Raw genomic sequence first — 14765 nt, 5'->3', positions numbered from 1 at the left:
CTGTTTGCCATGGATGCGATGAGATTATCGATCAGACTTTGGGGAATACTGTTCCACTCCTCAAGAAGTGCAATCTGCAAGTCTCGGACAGTAACAGGCGGCCCTGGTCACGCAGCAATGCGTCGTCCAGGTCGATTCAGGTCAGGAGAGCACGCTGGCCATTCCATACGCTGTATTGTTTCAGCTTCAAGCATGTTCTCCACCAGATAAGCTCTATGCGGTCGGGCATCATCATCCTGGAAAACAAAGGAATCTCCAATGGCTCCAGCGTAAGGGATGACATGAGGTCGCAGTACCTCGTCTGCATACCTTCGGGCCGTCAAAGTGCCATTCCGAATGATATGCAGGTCCGTATGTCCGCCTATGCTGATTCCACCCCATACCATCCAACCAGCTCGTCTGTATTGTGACCTTTCACGAACGAATGCGGGGTTATTTCGAGTGTCCCTGTCCCTCCATACCAGAACACGTCGGGTGTCACACTCCAGAGTGAATCGGGACTCGTCTGTAAACAGCACTTGGCTCCAATCATGTTGCTCCCAATCTCTATGTTCAGCAGCCCATCTTCTTCGGGCCGCACGGTGGCGTGGGGTCAACGGAATGCAGACCATTGGCCTACGTGCATAGAGACCTCCCTCATGAAGCCGATTACGTACTGCTTGGCTGGACACCCTTCGTCCTGTTGCCAAGAGCAACCGTCTTTGCAGCTGCGTAGCATTCTCTGTTCTGTTTCGACGGGCTGTTAACCGTGTATACCGGTCATCAGTAGTGGTTGCTGTAGTGGCGCGTGGCCGACCTTGCCCTGGTCGACGTCTAACATTTCCTGTTTCTTGGAATCGATTCCACAGCCTTGCAACAACACTTCTGGCGACTCCAACAGCGTCCGCGAAACTACGTTGTGTTTGCCCGGATTCCAGTCTGCCTATAACACGCCATGCCATGGATTCCGGTAAATCACGTTGTTGAGACATCCTCAAGTCATCTTGTCTCAAAAAATAATACTGCGCAATCGAATTTCACAGTTACGGCAGCAAAACAGACGTTTCTGCAACATCCCGATTTCTGCCCTTATCTCCTTTTTCTGGTTTTTGACGTCATGAACTTTGATTTGCATATGAAGTTTTCTTCTTCCGTTTCCTGCTAGGCTTTAAATTATGGATGATTCATTTTATGTTACTTATCGATATACATCTTTGCGTAATTTTGTTAAAACCATGTGCTCCCCTAATTGTTTTGAGCAGTGTATTATTTTTCAAAACGTAATTAAAGTGGAGCACCTTGCGCCACCTATCAAATAAAAAACACAACTGTCATGATTCAAATTAGTGACTGGATTTTGATTGATTTGTTGCATAAAAAAATAATAAATAATAATATTAGTAAATACCTTATAAGTAATACTATTAATTTTGTTTTCAAATGTTAACAGTTCATATTTTTACGTAGTACAATAACGTTAGCACATTGAGCAATGTGTCTATTTTGATTACAATTACAAAATCATCTAGATCGGCCACACTTTGGTCAATATACTCATGTTATTTTACTACGTGAAAATATGAACTGTTAAAATTTTAAAGTCAAATTAATATTTTAATTAATATTATTACTTATAAAGTATTTGCTAATAATATTTTTTTCATGCAACAAATTAATCAAAATCAGGTCACCCATTTGAATGATGACAGTTGTGTTTTTTATTTGATAGGTGGCGTGAGGTGTCCCACTTTAATGATGTTTTGTAATAAAATAATTCTTTTCTTTTACTAACGAAACTAAAAAAGAAGAAAATAATGTATAATATACCTACCTACCTACATAATTGTACTATTGTACCTACATAATACAAATACAATGCCACAACAGGCAAAATGCCCAACGAGGTGGCTGAGAAAAAGATGCCCATAAAAATATGGATGTCATATATTTCAAAAAAAAAAACAGCAACCCAATTAAAAATGCAATTAACACAAATTATAAACAATATATACACATGATAAAATATTATACAATGCCCATAAACAATACTTATGGTTGTCTTATTCTAAGAATGGATAGCTTCTTGATTTACCCCAACATGTTTGTCGTATTTCTTTTTAAACATTTCAATTGTGTTACAATTTACTACGTTTACTACCTCCGGGGGTAAGCTATTCCATTTATTAACAACCCAATTAGAGAAAAATTCCCTGCGACACTATAACCTTGCATTGTCCCTCACCAATCGATACTGGTGTCCCCTTCTAAAAGCAGTTGATTGGCGGTGTACTAAAAGTTCATGGTCCATCCTGTCCATCCCATTGAAAATTTTGAACACTTCAATTATATCTCCTCAACACCTGCGTTCATCCAATGTAAAAATATTCAAAAAATGACGTCTCTCTTCATAACTCAAGCCCCGTGTACCAATAAGGACACGCGTAGCTCTTCTCTGCACCCCTTTAACCAAGTCTATGTCCCTCTGTAGGTATGGTCTCCAAAACCTTACAGCATACTCCAGTCCAGGACGAACTAAGCCTCGAAAAAGCGGAAGAATGACTTTAGGAGAACGCGAAAGACCTTTTTAAAAATGAGACTGAGCATTCTATTCACTTTTTTGACCACCGCTGAACAATGTTCAGAAAACCTAAGCCGCTCGTCAATGAGAATTCTCAAATCGGTGACCCTAGTTGCATCCGGGATAGTGACACCATTCCACTCGTAAGAGAACCGTGGGTTGTTCAAACCAAAATGAGCGACCATGCACTTATCAACGCTAAACGTCATGCTCCATTCATTTGCCCATGCTGCAATCCTGTTTAAGTTGGTCAAATCACTTCATTGTGGTAGGCCTGAGCTATAGTCGGTTTCAGATAAAGATGTTTAAGTTGGTCTAGAGCAGCGGTTCTCAACCTTTTTGACTCGCGGAGCCCTTTCAAGTAAAAAATTCTATGGCGGAGCCCCGTAGACCATTTTTTAAATTATTCATCAAAGTTATTGACTTACTTTTACTATTTAAAAATATTTATAACTATTTTTTTTAATTTTACCGATTCTTTTTAGTTTCCTCGAGCGGCCGCGGAGCCCCTGGAGAGTGCACAAGGAGCCCCAAGGGCTCCGCGGAGCACCTGTTGAGAACCGCTGGTCTAGAGCAACTCCCTATCGTTTTGATTCCCGATTACCCCCATTAGCTTCACATCATCTGCGAATTTGCTAGTAATCCCATCGATACCCTGGTCGAGTTTATCGATAAAAAGTGAAAAAAGTATGGGGCCAAGGACACTTCCTTGAGGAACTCCACTTGTGACGTCTGTCCAACCAGAGAATTCCCCGTTCACCATAACTCGTTGCGACCTATCTCTTAACCACGATTCTATCCAATTCAGCAAGTTGCCCCCTATTCCAATCTCGTGTAAACGCTTCAAGAGTTTGCCATGTTGGACCCGATCGAATGCCTTCTGGAAATCAAGGTAAACAACGTCGACATTTTTGCTCTTACCGAAAGCCTTAGTCACGTAATCATAGAAGCAAAGGAGGTTAGTTACACATGACTTCCCCTTCCTGAACCCATGCTGATTATCCGACAATACATTATTCTCGTCTAACCACTTCACAAACTGCCTTTTTATGATAATTTCCAAAATTTTCGAGAGGGAACTCGTCAAACTCACTGGATGATAATTGGACACAGCTTCTCTACCACCCTTCTTAAATATCGCAACAACGTTAGCAAGTTTCCAATCTCTTGGGACGATACCCTCAGCAACACTACTCCTGAATGAACTGTTGGGGCCAGTCGCACAGATATACAATCTGTGCGACTGGCCCCAACAATTCATTAGCGCATTCCCTGAGGACCCTGGGATAGATATCATCTGGTCCTGGAGCTTCGCTTGCACATACATTTCTTAGAAGATTTAGGACCTCCACGTCTTCTACTTGAATATCGTTGAGGGTTTCATTACCCCATGCAACACCCATATATCGAATATCATTATCTTCATTAATGGTGGTCGCTGTGGTGGTCGAGTGGTTATAGTGCCGGACTCGTGATGCGAGGATCCGGGTTCGAACCCCACAGTGGTGGTCGGCTGAAGTTGGTTTTCTGTGGTTCCCAACTTCAAGGCGCAAATGCGAGCCGATCTCCCCGTTAAAAAGTCTCGCCACAGAGAGCAACAGTCCTACAACGGTAAATCATTCAACCATAACACTTCACTCATAGTTAGTAAAATTGGGGGCAGATGACAGAGCTACACATAACAAGCATTACACAGAAACAAACTTTACGTCAGATTGCACTACACGTACACGCACATTCCCGCATGTACCGATTCGTTGGGGGGTTCCGCGGGGGAGGGGGGTGCATGTGTGGTGTAGCAGTAGTAGGTAGGGGCTCGGGGATCCATGATGTTCTTAAGTCAGCCACCTCGTTGGGCGGTTTGCCTGTTGTGGCGTTGTATTTGTATTTGTATTTGTAAAAACAGACGTGAAAAAGTCATTGAAAGCACTATACATGCCTGCATTGCTCTCTAACCTAGAGCCTCCTATCGAGAGGGGGCCAACTATCCCCTTACATCCATTATTGACGTATCGAAAAAATGATTTTGGGTCAGAACCAATGTTATCTGCCAACCTAGATTCAACTTCCTTTTTACTATCCCTTACCGCTTTCTTCAACACTCTTCTTTTATCAGTAAACAATGCTAGGTCACCTCGTCCATTTTTATACTCTCTGAATGCTCTTTTCTTTTCAAGATAAAGGTTACGCACGCTATCCGTGAACCATAGAGGGTGCGATGTACAAACACGCTTTTTTCGAACAAAGGGTATGCCGTCGTGCGAAACAGAGGACAACTTCGAACTAAATATATACTCTATAAACTCTAATATATACTATACTCTTCTTCTTTCTTCTCTTATAGCAGGCATCTTTAACCCGTCACTCGCTAGCACTACGGTGCTCCCTGAAGCACCCTGAGTGCTCAACGCTTGTGTCCGATTTTGTGTTCTCGAGCACTTCATCAACGTCCCAAGTTAGAAATTGTACAAATTGCATTGAAGGATTGGAAATCGTCCTGATTTCATGCTTTGGTGTGTCAAACTTGTTGTAAGGGTGCTCTTCGTTTGATGATGGGTACATTCAGTGCTCGCGAGTAGAAAAAGGTGGAAGACCTCTGCTCTGTAGGTTATTTCTAGCGCAGTGGTACAATATGAAGGTACAATTTTTATTTGAACCCAATATGAATATTATTAATATTATTATTACAGTAGAACCTCTCTATAACGGACACCCATAGGACCAAAACATTTGTGCGCTAACGTAGAGCGACAGCTGACGGGAACGTGCGTTATAAAGTGGAACCTCGTTTGTACAACTTTCACATTTATACGAAGTTTGGTTCGGTCACAATTGGTTTCTATGCATTTTAATTACTGCAAAAATTATACATAGATGATTATGCATAATCACCAATCGTCTCGATAAAGAAAGTTTGATTAAATTTCACTACATTTATCACTTTCACCGGCGATTATGTATAATACCTCAAATAAAGTTGGAAAATCTAATAAATACAGAAAAATTTATGTATAACCTTTTCTCTCTTCATAAAACCAATCAATTATTTCTATCCGTGCATGATACGCGCAATACACATGTTTTGCAATAAAAATTAAATTAATTTAAGTATGAAGAAGACAAAAACATTCATAACAGCATTATCAACCTTTACTGTTAGCTTTCTTCACACGTATCAACAAACAAAACCGACATTGCCATTCGAATTCATCATCCTGGGTCATAGTTATGTTCAGTTGATTAAGTAATTAATTGATAAGTTATCGTATTTACCAATACCATCTTGGAATTATACATAATCTTAGTTAAATATAATAAATGCTCAGTTTATGACCAAAAATTAATAAATTAACGGAAATTAACTATTAATTAACTATTTTTTGGGAAAAAAATAGAGTATGCCTGATTTTACTGTGCCCGCTAATGGGGAGTGAAATACATTATTGTATCAAAGTCCTATTTAATATAAGTCCTATTGTATGTAAAGTCCTATCCTACGGGACCGGGGATCAGAAAAGTGTCCGTTAACGGGGAGTGTGTCCGTTAGGGGAGGTTCCACCGTACACAATACATGATAATTTTTCGTTCAGTTAGAATCGAATTATCAAGTCTGCCTGCGGACCACTTACGCCACCGTCGCGGACCATAGGTTGAGAAATGCTGACCTAACACGTAGAAATCACACGTGACAATAATAGTCATTATGGCGTTTTGACATGCAAAACGCATCCAAGAATGACTTTCTCTCTCTCTCTCTTTGTCCTCAGAAGAGAGCGACTATAAGTCTAACGACTATTCGTCTGAGTCATTCCACACTCACGAGATTGACCATCGATTTTTAGTGGTCGTTGTTGTTGTTTTTTCCCGAATGGTCCGATTTTAGGATTTGTCCGTGCCAAGCACAGGCGAAAGCGAGACGGGAAAAAACATATATATATATTTTAATGGTACGGAATTGTGGGAGTTTGGACAAGGTCTCTCGTTTTTTTTTTTTTTTTTTGGCAGGAGTGGGGCATTGTGGGAAACTGCACGCTGCTTTTCGGGCTGGGTGTGGCAGCGCAATGCGCAGGAAATAGCACAGAAGAGAGAGACGGGAAGCTCTTCACACACTCCTCTCACTCTACACTCTCTTTACATAGGGATTCGCTTGCTGCTGCCGCTGCTGTTTCACGTTCGTTCCTCGAGACATCCTCTCTCTCCTCTGTCTCACATACTCTCTAAATATCACACTCTTAAAATTGCTGTAAGTAAGAAAAAGTCGGTCATCGTCTTCTCTTTACAGACAGTCCTCGTCCTCATTTTCTAACAGCGAAACGCATTTTTTAACCGAAGATATCTTCAAAAAGGTGAGCCTTTTATTCCCATCTTTTCTCTTACCGTCCACCATTTTTTTTTTTTTTTTTTGCTTCGACAAAGGTTGAAATAATATTATCAGAATTATTATGACGTTTACTACGAACTGTAATGATCCATGTGATACCGAAAATATATTAGCATCACGCTGTAAATTGAAGGGTATACGGGGATGTCATAGTTGAGGACTCCTTGGCCATCTTGTGGAGAAAAAAGATGGCTTCATCCTTCCGGATCCTTGAAGGAGGCCTAAGAGATAGAGCATTGAAATTGTGATTGTCGTGTCGAACGAATCCATTTACTTACGAGTTTATTATGAAATTTTCTCGTAATTAAGATACGTGAAGAACTCTACCACTGGGATAAGTAGTAAATTGTCATTAAAATGCTGTATAACCTCGATTATCCGACATGTGGATCAACCGGGGTGAATAATTTTCAAAACCTCACGACGGTGAAATAGAGCTGAGAATGAAATTATTGCAAAGATAATATAAAATTGAGCGAAGGATAATATTATTTAGTTAATTAGAAAAAGGTATTGTTATTAAAGTTTTGATTTTAACCTGAGATATCCTCAATATCTTTGCAATATCTATCAAATGCCTTTTATAATTAAACTTTTTCTTTTAAAATCGAGCATTTCTGGACTTTTTTTTGCTTGGACATGGAAGTCCAGACTAGAATAATATTATTCGACTTTTGAAATCATAATGATTCACGTGATACCGACAATTGTTGGTATAACGCTGTAAATTGTAGGGTGTACGGTAATGTTATAGTTGAGGACTCCTTGGCCATCGTGTTGAGAAAAAAGATGGGTTCATCCTTCCGGATCCTTGAAGGAAGCCTAAGAGATAGAGCATTGTGATTGTCGTGTCGAATCCATTTACTTACGAGTTTATTATGAAATTTTCTCGTAATTAAGATACGTGAAGAACTCTGAAACTGGGATAAGTAGTAAATTGTTAATAAAGATTAAGAGAGTCTCTATTATCCGAGATGTGGATTAACCAGGGTGGAAAATTTTCAAAACCTCAAGGAAGGTGAACTAGAGCTGAGAATGGAATTATTGCACCGATAACATAAGGTTGAGTAAAGGATAATATTATTTAGTGAATTAGAAAGTATTGTTGTTAAAGTTTTGATTTTAACCGAGGATATCTTTGCAATCACAATTAAAGAATAGATAATTTCTCGTACAGAGGATAGGCATTTTTTTATATTTAAAAGGATTTTATTCATTTTTGATAACAAAGTAGCTTTATTAAGCAAAATTGTTATGATTTATGTCATACCGTAGTACAAAGTGCCCCATCAATTCGTAACTAGTTTAAAAATTTATAAAAATTGAAGAAATTGGTATTTGAATGCGATTTTTTGCAAAAAATTCTTCTTATGAAGGGGGGGATTTCTTTCTTTTTTTTTTTTTTGATGGGGAAGGGGGATTAAAGGGAAAAAAATAGTTCTAATTTTTGTTGATAGAAGGCACTGCTCGACAGAAGCAAATCCCTGGACATATGCAAATCAGAGTCCCATGAAATTCACGGCGCACGATGAACATTCGTTTCTGAATTTTCCTGTTACTGGCGCTACAGAAGGTTTTCATTGCGGTGTTGACAAAGCATGTCGAGGCACTATTGGTGAATATGAATAGTTACATTGAAGAAATATGTAGCCATTAATCGCCTGCGAAAGCTTTACGAACGTTTCGGACACAGAAGAGACCGAAGAAGGGTTCACAGGCCCAATCACTACTGCCTTCCTCTGATGCAGCGCCCTCTACCAAGAAAAATTTGAACTAATTTTTCTCTCCCAAAAAAAAAAATCCCTTCGTGAGAATAAATTTTTCAGCAAACCGCTTTGAAATATGCCATTTAATTCCATTTTTTATGAATTATTAAACTATTTACAAATTTATGGGACACCCTGTATGTGATATATATAGAGCATATACCTTTATATCCCCGAAAGTGGAATCTTTAGGTCAATTTAGTCCTGGCCCAAGTGATTATATATTATATCGGGCCCTCGTTAAGGTTTTTAACTGAATTTTATGGCGTAAAAAATTGATATGCAGAGCTAGGAGGACCCTGTAGGTCTCAATAGTTTGGAGACCTATGGAAATACAATCTATGTTTGATTTTGATGAAGTGTTGATTTTGAAAATAACGAAATTATGGCGTCATTTGAAAAATGGCGTATTTTGCACAGTTACACGGCACTCGTGATAAATAGCTTGCACGCGTTCGTGATTTTTTTCCATTACACCCGTAGCTAATCGTCTCGTGGCTGAAATTGGCACGAAGAACACGATCCGCCAATTGCCGCTCCCAGTTAATAGTCATGCAAATGAGCACGTTATGCCACAGTGAATAGATCAATTTCTTATATTCGGACCACGCATGCGCAGTTTTCCATGACTAATAGCCAAGACGTAAATAATATTTAATAGGAAAAGGAAACGTGCAAGTGGGGGGCGGGGGTGGGGGGACATGCCAAATGTCTGAGGAAGATCGATATGAGATTTCAAAATTGTGGGAAAATGCAAAATATATATTCGCTAAATCACGCCAATTATGTTATATGAAGCAGCTTTTTTAAAACTTCTTATCCTAATTAGGACCGGGATTACACTGCAAAAGTTTGATAAAAGTTATTTTCTAAAACTTGAAAAATGCAACCAATAAGATCATCAGTTACATTTTCTCGAATGTAACCAATATGCTTATTGGTTGGATTTTTGGTTGGAAAGTTCTGTAAAATAACTTTTATGAAACTTTTATAGTGTAATCCCGGCCTAAGGCTGATATTACGGTTCACGGAACCTTTGCCCCCGACATCTTGCCCCTGGCATCGTTCTGGTTCGTCCCCGGTACATTTGGTCCCCAGAAATTTTGCCCCTGACATCTACATTACACTATAAAAGTTTGATAAACATTCTTTTATAAAACTTGAAAAATTAACCAATAAGCACATCTGTTACATTCGAGTGAACTTATCGGATCCGCTTATTGGTTGCGTTTTTCAAGTTTAATAAACAAAAGTTTGATTTAAAAAAAAACTTTTACAGAACTTGAAAAAACAACCAACAAGCCTATTGGTTACATTCGCTTAACCGTTGCGCTTATTGGTTTCATTCTTACAGTTTTATAAAAGAACTTTTACAGAACGTTTTTAGTGTAATCCCGGCCTATAAGGCCGGAATAAACTATAAAAATTCTTTGCCAAAGATAATTTATAAAATAAGTTTGACAAAAAATTTGATAGTGTGATGGGCAACTTTGGTAAAAGTCGCATTTTATCAAATTTTCTTTTATAAAAGTTAGCCTCTCCTTCCAATATTTGAAAACAGTTGATGCCTTCTATACTGCAGTTTCAGTTGCTGAAGTTTACGTATATACTTTGTGATTTCATCAAGAAATTAGAGAATGAGTTGTGTATACGTATTCAGTGGGAGCTACACAATGATCTTAATACCGTATGTGAATATCAGAGTTTCGAATTTCTCTAGCTGACTACAAAAACAGAAATAAACGCTTGAATGTTCATCTGTTATAACGAATTCAATTTCGTCCTAGTGAACCTGCAATGCAATCCTAAAATAATGTTGAAAATATCGTTATAACGAATGGACATATTTATATATATGGGATACAAGAGGTCATATTTTCAAGTAATACATCACCAATCGTGGAGGGGGGGGGGGTTTCGTATTTGCTGACTTTTAATGACAAGGTAGGCGGAGGGAGGGGAGGTATTCGAAGGATGATTGTGTGAGCAATAGAGGTACGAAAATATGAAATTGGGTTATGGTATTTGGTTGGTATATATGAATTGGTATATGATTTTTGAAAGTAAAGTATTTATGTAAATTATGCCTTATACTTCTGGTAATAGAAATCTTGTAGCGGGGCCCTAGAACATCACTCGGTCTGGAGCCTCACGATGTTCTCAAGTTTTACAGACATGGGTTATAGCAAGATCGGGTCGGATAGGGTAATGAAGATTACATGTCGCGGGGGTGACAATCTACGAGTCCGCAAATTTTAGGAGGGGGTGGGGTTGTTTCCAAGTTTTTCTTTGGGGGAGCCACACTGGTGGGTCGGTTTTTTCTTTTTCAATGTATTAAGTTCCATAAAATCAAAAGTTGTATTTTCAAGGAAAAAACCCAAATGAGGCACAACTCATTCGGTAGTAACTTGCCCATGACTATAGACCGGAGTTATGCTTGGTCTGAAAGAAAGTCTTCGTAAACGTTAGAACCATTGAAATAGCAATAACAATTCAATGGACCATTTGCAGCCATGATTTTTAAAATTTTGCCTTCCATGGCTCCCTTGTCTCAGTCAACGTTCACCCCGGCTTCCCAGAATACTTGAACTACTACTTCAAATCACTGAGCAGTTGCACATCAATATAGTCAGCTCGCCTCTGATAAAGGCTGGTGACTCACCCCTAGAAGCTGCGACTCACACTTTGAGAACCATTGACTTGCAGTACACGGGTATTAATATGTTTCATCGTCGCGAAAAGGTTGGAAAGTGCGTTTTCCTCATTAGACTCGAATATTTATGGTTTATCGGTTTTCACGAATATCGGATACGACGGATGTTTTTCACATGCCACTTCGCTATGACCGGGCAACGTAATTACAATCCCTACTCTCTTAGTAACACAGGGAGCATTAGCACGCCGGTGATTGGTTACTGCGAGCAAAAAAGCTAGCAAGACGAGAGAGAGAGAGAGAGACGGAATTTTGGGCCAAACCGAATTTCAAAGTTCATTAGCGAAAACTAAAATCATTTTTTTATTGAATCAGTAAATGATAGCTTTAGGCGCTCGCTTCGCAAGCTATTATTATTGTCTTCTCGATCACGTGAACAGCATTTGATTAAATCAAAAACAAAAATGGAAACATTTTTTAGTAAATGACAGCAAAGATGGAAGGATGGGGGAAAAAAACTCGGATGGGGCTTCAGACCGAATCGAACACACAACCTTCGATACGCGAGTCTCGTATTATAATCATTACTCCAACGGCGGCTGTCGAATTCAAGCACAATTAAATGTGTCTATTGTTAAACGTCACCAGCAAAAAATAGTTCACTCATTTCAGTCAATCACGACGCGCTAAATTTCTACAATGTAGCTATAAATGTAGGGATTGTTTATAAGAGCGACCGCGCGCGCGGCGTCGGCTCTTTATACATGACGCATCACTGGATTTGTTGGTTCATATATTTGTTTCATTATCATCTGAGATGGTGGACAGTGAACCAATACATTATATCAGGTGGAATTTTTTTTTTGTCAAATATTGCATCCTTATCAATGTTTGATAAAAGAGATGCTGATACGCTTCCTATCCTTCAGTTTCAAGTACATGACACACTGTGATGTATTAACTCTCCAAAAACCTGTTCTTTTTACGTCACCTTCACCTCTCACTTGCCCCTCCCTTCTCTGGGGAGGAAAAAAAAGATGATTTCTTCCGGTGTGTGTATTTCTTAGATTAAAAAACGTGCGTTTTCAACAATAAATGTGATAGAAAATCAGGAACGTAACTAGGCTGGGCAACCGGGGCACTGTCCCAGAGCTCCGAGCCGTCCACGAAAATTTACACTTACCAGGGGTCTGTCCAGCCAAAATTTGGGTCCGTTTTCAGGACCCTTCACAAAATTCCGGATCTGAAAAACGAACCCTTCACGAAATAAAGTGATGAATTCATAAATTTGAAATTCCATTTCTTTTGTGATAGACCACCTAGATTATTTCGCTTCGCACAAAATTACTCATTTCTCACAAAATGAATGACACTTTCCACAGAAATGAAGAAAATTTCCACAAAAACAGGACCCTGCGAAAAAGTCTAGGCAGACCCCTTGCTTATCCCAAATAGAAGTCTGCCACGGGGCCACCGAAAAGGCACAAGACCTTACAGAAAATCAGTTTTATGTCACCCGCGGCTCTTTTGCCCAGTTCATGGTTCTCCTGCTGCTTCCCCAGAATAGTTAAGTGGTATTTTCCCTTATAAAAGAACCAATTAAAAGCAAAAATGGGCGCAAAAATCAATATCTTCATCTCGCCGGGACGCCCCAAGAAGCCACGGCGCACACTTTGAAAAATCCTGTCATAATATTATCACATCACTGGATTTGATGGTTCACATTAATGATACATTTATTTAACTATTATCTGAGATGGTGGAGATTCATTATATATATATACCGCATATGCAAATAACTTTTACATATTTTTTATTCTGGCGTTTTTAATTTTTAGCTTGTAGTAGCTGCTCAATAAGGAAAATACTAGTAAGAAAAGAATTTGACACTATTTCTAAAAAAAATTGACACTTTTTGACATATCTCTAGAAATAGCCTCACAATAAAACGGTTAATGTTCGTAAAATAATACAAATACAACGCCACAACAGGCAAAAGGCCCAACGAGGTGGGTGATAAAAAGATGCCCATAAAAATATGATAAATATGCTTAATATGATAAAAATACTTAATAAATATGCATTTAATTCACTAAATATCACCTGCGGGGAAAAATCCGATGTTATGAAAATATTATGAACAATATTTATTTGAAAAATTATAAAAAAAAAATTGAGTGAGCTTAAATAAACCTTCAAAAATATGCACGTATACAGAAAATTCTTTGATTTTATTCATTTATATGCATTAATGCTAAAAAAGGCCAAAATATGCAAATGCATATTGTCATATACATTTGCATATAATCCGGGCTCTAGTGATAACTCACTCAAACGGGATTTTCGCTGAAACGGGGTGAAAAGCAAGTTTCTTAGCATATTACTCGGTTGTGTTTGAGTGAAACCACAAAATTATTTTTGCCACTCGTTTTTAGGTTTCTTTTCTTTTCGATTCTTTTTTTCCACCAGCTTTTATTAGAATAAGTTGTTCCTAAAATGGTACTTTAAGATTTGTTTCTTTTTAAGTAGTTTCAAGCATAAAAAGTGACTTACGAAAAAAATTCAGTCTTTGTCTCACCGTGAAACTTCTTTTCAGATGTTTTACATGTTGTGGGTGAACGCAATGCATGGCAAAATTGCTAAATTCGCTATATGGACCACTGTGCAGCGGCTCCCTCGCCCAATTCATGTTTCATCTGAGGCTCCTCAGAATAGTTTGCTAGATATTTTCAACTTATAAAAGAACCAGTTGAAAACATTAATAGGCACACAGATCAATACCTCCAGCTCTACGCGACGCCCCTAGGAAACTCGACGCACACTTTGAGAAGCACTGTCTTACGGGAACCCTTGATGTTATCCAGGGAGTCCTTGAAATGATAATTTTCTGTGGAGTTTTGGAATCCTTAGAAGCAATTTCTACGTTCTGGAGAAGCCGTGAAACTACACACATGTTCTAAGTATCTGAAAAATACCTTTGCAGCGACTTTTAACGCATGACCCACGGGCCACACATGGCCCTCGAACCGTTCTGCAGTGGTCCGCCGATAAAAATAGTTACTTACATGGTTCCAAAATTCATAGACATGCTTCAAAAAAATAAAAAAATTCAGAAATAATGAGAGAAATAATTTCATGATTATTGAAGAAGTAATTTTTCAGAATTATTGCAAGAGATTATTTCAGAATAAAAGAAAATGAAAAGAATTATTGTCAAAAAATATCTTTAAGATTAATGAGGATTCATATTCAGTGAAAAATTAATTTCAGAATTTGTGGAAAAATTTCAGAGTTAATGAAAAATTCAAGAAAACTCTAAAATTTGCTAAAAAAATAATTAAAGAATAAATGAAATTCTTATTCGAGATGAGAAAATAATGTCAGAATTAATATGATTCTTAAATAATA

The 14765-nt window shown here is 38.4% G+C and overlaps 1 protein-coding gene across 2 annotated transcripts in view; it reads left to right on the top strand.

The window, feature by feature from the left end:
- The window catches only part of LOC149068613 (tubulin alpha chain, testis-specific-like), an 80730-nt gene that overhangs the window by 45951 nt on the left and 20014 nt on the right, over positions 1-14765 (top strand). Inside the window, exon 1 of one of the 2 annotated variants that reach the window (XM_089250377.1) lies at positions 6372-6903. The exons of the other annotated variant lie outside the window; for it this stretch is intronic. The gene's annotated coding sequence lies outside the window, so the exon portion shown is untranslated. Of the gene's footprint in view, positions 1-6371; positions 6904-14765 lie in introns of those variants that run through there. 2 annotated transcript variants of the gene reach the window in all.

This window comes from Pholcus phalangioides, unplaced genomic scaffold, assembly GCF_987345545.1.
Source record: "Pholcus phalangioides strain wild (caught in Gottingen) unplaced genomic scaffold, Ppha-v1.0 ptg000024l_1, whole genome shotgun sequence".
NCBI lineage: Eukaryota > Metazoa > Arthropoda > Arachnida > Araneae > Pholcidae > Pholcus > Pholcus phalangioides.
This window is presented reverse-complemented; position numbering and strand designations above follow the sequence as displayed.